This window comes from Homalodisca vitripennis, unplaced genomic scaffold (assembly GCF_021130785.1).
Source record: "Homalodisca vitripennis isolate AUS2020 unplaced genomic scaffold, UT_GWSS_2.1 ScUCBcl_828;HRSCAF=3625, whole genome shotgun sequence".
NCBI classification, from domain to species: domain Eukaryota; kingdom Metazoa; phylum Arthropoda; class Insecta; order Hemiptera; family Cicadellidae; genus Homalodisca; species Homalodisca vitripennis.
Window position 1 is genome coordinate 78,700 of NW_025776941.1, and position 6,000 is coordinate 84,699.

The following is a 6,000-nucleotide window of genomic DNA, read 5'->3' on the forward strand; positions in this document are numbered from 1 at the left end:
ATAGACCATGATGGACAGTTGTTGGAAATTTATTGATTTGGAGAAAATGAAGGGGGGGGGGGGGGGGGGGGGGTAGGGGACTTTGGTCATAAAAACTAAAAAAATATTGTAGGATATTTACGGAGGCTAAACACAGATTTATTTTAAACTATCTGGCACACGAAAATTGGTTTTGGATGTTTATCAAGTATGTTGAAAAACTAAATACAATGTTTTTTATTGTAAATTTGCTTATCTTTGTAAAACTAGCTTTCCCAAACTACTAACATAGAAAAAAATACAATGTTAAATGGATTTGGGAAAATGTTTTAATAATAAAAAATGATGAAATTGTGAAACTGAAAAAGAGTACAGATTGCTTGAAAACCGAGATTTTAAACAGAAAATTAAACAGTTAAATGGGAAGTTAAAAATTACAATTAATAATGAAAAAAAAAACAGTTTTTTGGGATAAATAAAAATAATGTATTATACAAATAAAAATCACAATCTACATGGAAAATTATAAAATCTGAAGTTGACACCATTACTAAAACAAATGAAAATATACATATTGTTGTAGTGGCAAAAAACTGTATCGAGCCAATCTTGTACAGGCATATTTTAATGATGTTTTTGTAATTGCTGTAGATAATTTTGTAATTCGAACATCCAACCTAAAATTGTTAGTGTGTTGTCCTTTAAAACACAAAATTCAAGAAGATTCACTTTTGATTGAATCTGTAATGAAGATGCAGTAAAAAATTGTTATGGGCTTTTAAAACCAAAATTTTCGACTGGTATCGATGATATTCAATGCTTGGATAAAACAATCGTTCCCGCTCATTCTCCAGGCCACTTCACGCACAATTATTAATTTCATCATTTAATTTCTGGTTTTTTCCCATGTCAATTAAAAATTGCTAAGGAAAAAACACATGACCCATCAAGTTTCAGACTATATCATTGTTACCAGTATTCTCAATGGTTTATGAAAAAGTAGTTTATGTATCCAGCTTATGAAATATTTGGAACTAAATCAGTGACTTGATAACGAGCAAACATGGTTTTCGAACCTAGGGCAGATCCACAGGCAGCAAGTGTTAATATTTATTGGGAATCGATTATAGACTCAATTGACAGAAATGAAAAAGTTATTGGAATTTGGAAAAAGTTTATTGAATTTTTCTTTGATCTTAACCAAAAGCATTCGTCTGTGTGTCACATGATGGGCTTGCTTAATGTCCTTAGTGATTTTAATATAAAAGGCAAGGATATACAATTGGTTTGAGTCATATTTGAAGAATAGACAGCTGTGTACTCAAATTCAACCTACATTTTAAACTATGCTGGAATGGATCAGCTATAATTTACATTAGACCTATTTAAAAAAAATGTAATAAGTTAAAACATGCGTTTCACATCAAGGTTCCTATCCTGGGCCCTCTTTTATTTTCTCTGTTATTTAAAGGGGCTCCCTGGGACGGTTCCATGGTGGAGGTCCAATAGGCCTTTATGCTGATGATGCATGTATTTCTGTTTCAGGTAATAAACAGGAAGACATGGAGCTTTTTTCTTTTTTAAACCTTTTAACTGTTTTAAAGATTTCCTTGAGTTACAAGAATCTCTTGCTAAAACCCAATAAATCAAATTTTGTATCGTTCAGTTACCAAACCAATCAAGATTACAATTGAGCCTAACATATATTTGAAATTTCAAAATTGAATCACATAATAAGGGGGGAGGTAGGGACTGTTACAAAGTTTCTTGGAATAATATTAGATCGGACATTTAGGTTGGGGAAAACACTGTTGTTTATGTGGTAAAAAAAATGTCCTCCGGTCTATTTGCTTTACGCCCAATTGTCAAGGGTGTGTAGCATTGAGTCATTGAAAGCCATCTACTTTGCTTGGTAAATTTCACCATATATGTCTTACAAATAGGATATTACGGAGCCACAACTAAAAAGAAATCTGAACAGAATTCTTATTAATACAAAAAAAAAGCTCTAGAATAATTTTTTACCTAAAACAAAGAGATACAGTGAAAACCATACTTTTCTCAACTTCAAATTTTGACTGTATTGATGTATACATTTATGAAACTGTTTTTATACAGTAAAAAAATACACAACTACTCTAATTAATATTTTTAAATCATCATGATCATAATTTAAGGACGTAGCTGATATTGTGGAACAACTTAGGCTGATGTTTTATGAAACATAAAACTGGTTTCATCGGCACAAAAATTTTTTGTTTAACCTTTCCCTCTCAATATTCAATAATGAGCATAAATCTATGAAAAATTCAAAAAACTACTTAAAGGATTATTCATTAACGTTGATAACTTGTTTCTTTTGAAGAATTTTTTTGTTTTTATATGTAAGTTACTTTTATGTGAGTATTGTTGGGTATGATTAGAAATGTTATAAAATTCCCCTTAAATTACCTTAATAATTACCTTAACTATACTGCTTGTTTAAAAATTGTTTTAACTTACTCTGCAGAAGGCTACATAGCCAAAATCATTACTTTCTTCAGTGAGTGTCAACTGATTTTTATGTTTTAATTATATAAATTATAAATTTATTATTGAGATTATTGTGACTCTTATTCTTGTAATCTGTTACATGTCGGAATACAGATAATTTTGAATTTGAATATGTTGTTTTAAAGTTGCTTACAAATTCTCAAATAAATAAGTATTAATTTTTACTGTTCAATCCTAATAAAAAGCTGAGTTTTAAACAGAATTATGTTTAGTGTGGACTGCTGATTGAGAAGGGCTCTTGTTTACTAAGGGTTCACCCCCAGTGGGTTCAATCGGCTGGTTTATACCTACCAGTTGATCTTCATTGGGTACAGCAAAAGCCAATGCTTACGTATTCTGTGGAAAGAAACCTTATGGATTGTCCAGCGAGCGGCACATCATAACTGTAAATGTCGAGAAATTGGGGGTGCAAGGGATAGATCGATAGGTCTAGTCTACTGCAGAAGATGACTGGAGTTTGGTGGGGTTTTTTTATTTTCCCCCTAGAAATCAATGGTTCTTGCAGGCTTGACACGAGGGTTTACCACCCCCTATACCTGCTTTGACTGGAGAGGACTGGTATTTCATCATGGATCTCGATAGGTGGCGGACCCCCTATCCCAACCATACCTTTTTTTTTCCTTCCTGAGGATAAAGGACTGTTTGTCCCCGTGCTTAGTCCTAATAGGGACCTTTGCGCCCTTCCCACTTATTTAATTTTTGTGCCCTCCAAAGACGAGTGCAAAACCATCAGATTTATGGGCTCCTGTTCTCTAATGTCCTTGGGGCTGAGGAGATACGCTCACCAGGTAATCTTTTCCGAGTTCTACGATGGCAGGACAATCTAACCAAATGTGAGCTCCATCTGAATCACTCCCCTCTACACACAAGGAGTTACATCGTTACTTATGACCAAGCTAACTTCATAAGGTGCTCTTAGAGGGCCTTATGTCCACTGTCAACATACCCCCCAACTTACCCATCCAGAATTATACTGTCACTTCGGAAGCAAGTGCAAAGGTTTTTGTTAGGACTAGGTTTGCATCAAGAGGTAGTTCTTGCTACATGATCGCACACATTGAAGCTTTGAGGCTTACCTCCGTCTTCGTCCTCACCGCAATTTTCTGCTCCTTGATGAGGAGACCAAACGCAGCACAAACGACTCCTTCCTGAGGGCTCTTGGTGATATTCTGGGATTACTTTCAGTCTGAGTAGTTATCGGTACTTGGCGAGAGGCGCGGCCATGCTCGTAACAAACTTTGCGTCAGATCTATGGTTTAAATAAATACACGAAACATTCTTAAGCATCTATTTTTTGAACAAAATTCTCAACCGAGACACCAACTCTTGGTGTGCAGATGGATTGTTCACGCTTGCTGTAAAATGTCATGGAAATTAGTTTTGAGCATGTCTTAATAGGGATGCACCAGTGGAACTGCTTGCAATGTGCAGGAAAGGTGATCAAACCCTAGTATAAAACACACACTATCTCCAGCTACAAACATGGCCAAACGCTAGTTACAACAATAGTAAACTTGTTAGATTTCTTGTCAACATTTAACACATTGTAAGCCCAGCCCTATTTCGGGGTACACCACTCCTCAAAACTTCGTTCTTCGCATATTTTATCCATGTAGCCTTATAATTATGGAATATAATCACTTTTATACAATTTTAAAAAAAAATATAGGCTATAAACTCAATTTTAATTCTTTTCTCAGATATAACTTTGGTTTTATGTTTAGTATATGAAATTCAAAAGCTCGTGCAAAATTTTACTACACAGAAATGCCAAAAAGGGAATATACTTTAGAGAGCTTAAGGGTTTGTTAGGGAAAACTCACCAAGGCTGAAGGACTTATTAATTATGCTGACTAAGGCGGCATTAGCTCTTCAGAGCAGTGTTTCACAATTTTAGAAGAATATTCATCCACTCCACTTGAAGATTTTGATTTTAGGGCATTTATGATGTTCCGTACTTCATTGATGCATGTTGGGGTTAGATATAGAGATTTAATCAACATAGTTAAGTGGAGTTTCGTAATTTTCATTATCATCTGCGTCCCTGGGGAGCAGTTATTCTGTTTCAGCGTCAATTCTGCTACTTCTGTGAAAGAAGGTGTTAAGTGGTCTGCAGTTTGTGTGGGGTTGTCCACATGTTTCCCATTCACTGAGAGACATATGTTTGGCTGTAGTTGATGTTTTCCTCTTCTTTCATTGTTTATGACATTCCAAAGAGCTTTACTTTTGTTGTCAGCCGAGTTGATGAAGTCAGCATTAGCATTTTTTCTTATTTCTCTAAGTTTTTTATCATAATTTTTCTTTTTTACCACATATCTTCTTTGTCTTGGGTATTTCCTGTGGTCTCAAATTTGTGCAGGGCTTTTAGAAAGTCATTTTTAAGGTTTTTGGCCTCGTTGTCATAATACACATGTTTCCTTTTGTGTTTGTTGACTACATTTTTTAGTAGGACAGGCAATGTCTAGCGTTGCTTGGAGAGTTCTATGAAAGATGTTGTATGCTTGCTCTGCATCTGGGGCCATATAGACAGCATTCCAGTTTTTATTCATTAGGAGAGATTTTATCTGGTCTGTATTAGAATAACAAAAGTTTCTCTTGAGAATGATCTGTGGAGGGATGTTTACTCTCCAGTCATATATTTTTATAATTTGAGCAGTATGGTCAGAAAGTCCAGTTTCAAGTATGGCTGTGCCAATGTTGTCCTCGATTATGTTTGTGCATATGAAGTCAATTGAGGTGGGCAGTGCTATGTGTGATACGTGTTGCAGGAAGTGGCAGTCTTCGGATGTTATGGGGTGTGTAGTTCATCTTCTAGGATAGTGTTGTCTAGGGTTGTTTTCATCCTGTCGATGTTTATGTCTCCAGCAAGCATGATTGATTTACTGTGTGCTTGAGTATATTCTAAGAGTGTTGGATAAGGCATTTACACCGGCCCGTACATTCTCTTTGGGAGATCGATATACCCCAAGAATGTGTATGTATTTACCCATGGATTCAATTACTGCCATGGCTGCTTCACAGTTAAATTCTTGGCAGAGGTGGGATATGTCAGTTGCTGTTGTGCAGTTTTTGAGGGTTTCTTTGGCATATATGGCAACACCACCAAGCTTATGATTTTCTCTGCAGTATTCTGCTATGAGAAAGTACACTTCAATTTTTGTATTCTCTATTTCTATTTTTTTCAGGCCTGTTCAGTAAGCACTAGTATATTGGGGTCAATGTCATTAAGAAGGTGGTTAAGTCTGTCTAATTTTTTGTCTAGTCCACGGATGTTTTGGTGTAGTATTTTTAGGTTACTTAGGTTTGTTTTAGATTTGAGTTTATAATTATACCTGTTTTTGAATTTGATCTTTTTCTGTTGGGTTTGGTCTAAAAAATGGGTGGTTGTTTTTTGCTTGTATTTTCAGTTTCGTGTCGATGGGGGTGATAGAGACTTTTCGTTGTAGTGGTAAGTTTTTGGTTTTTTTG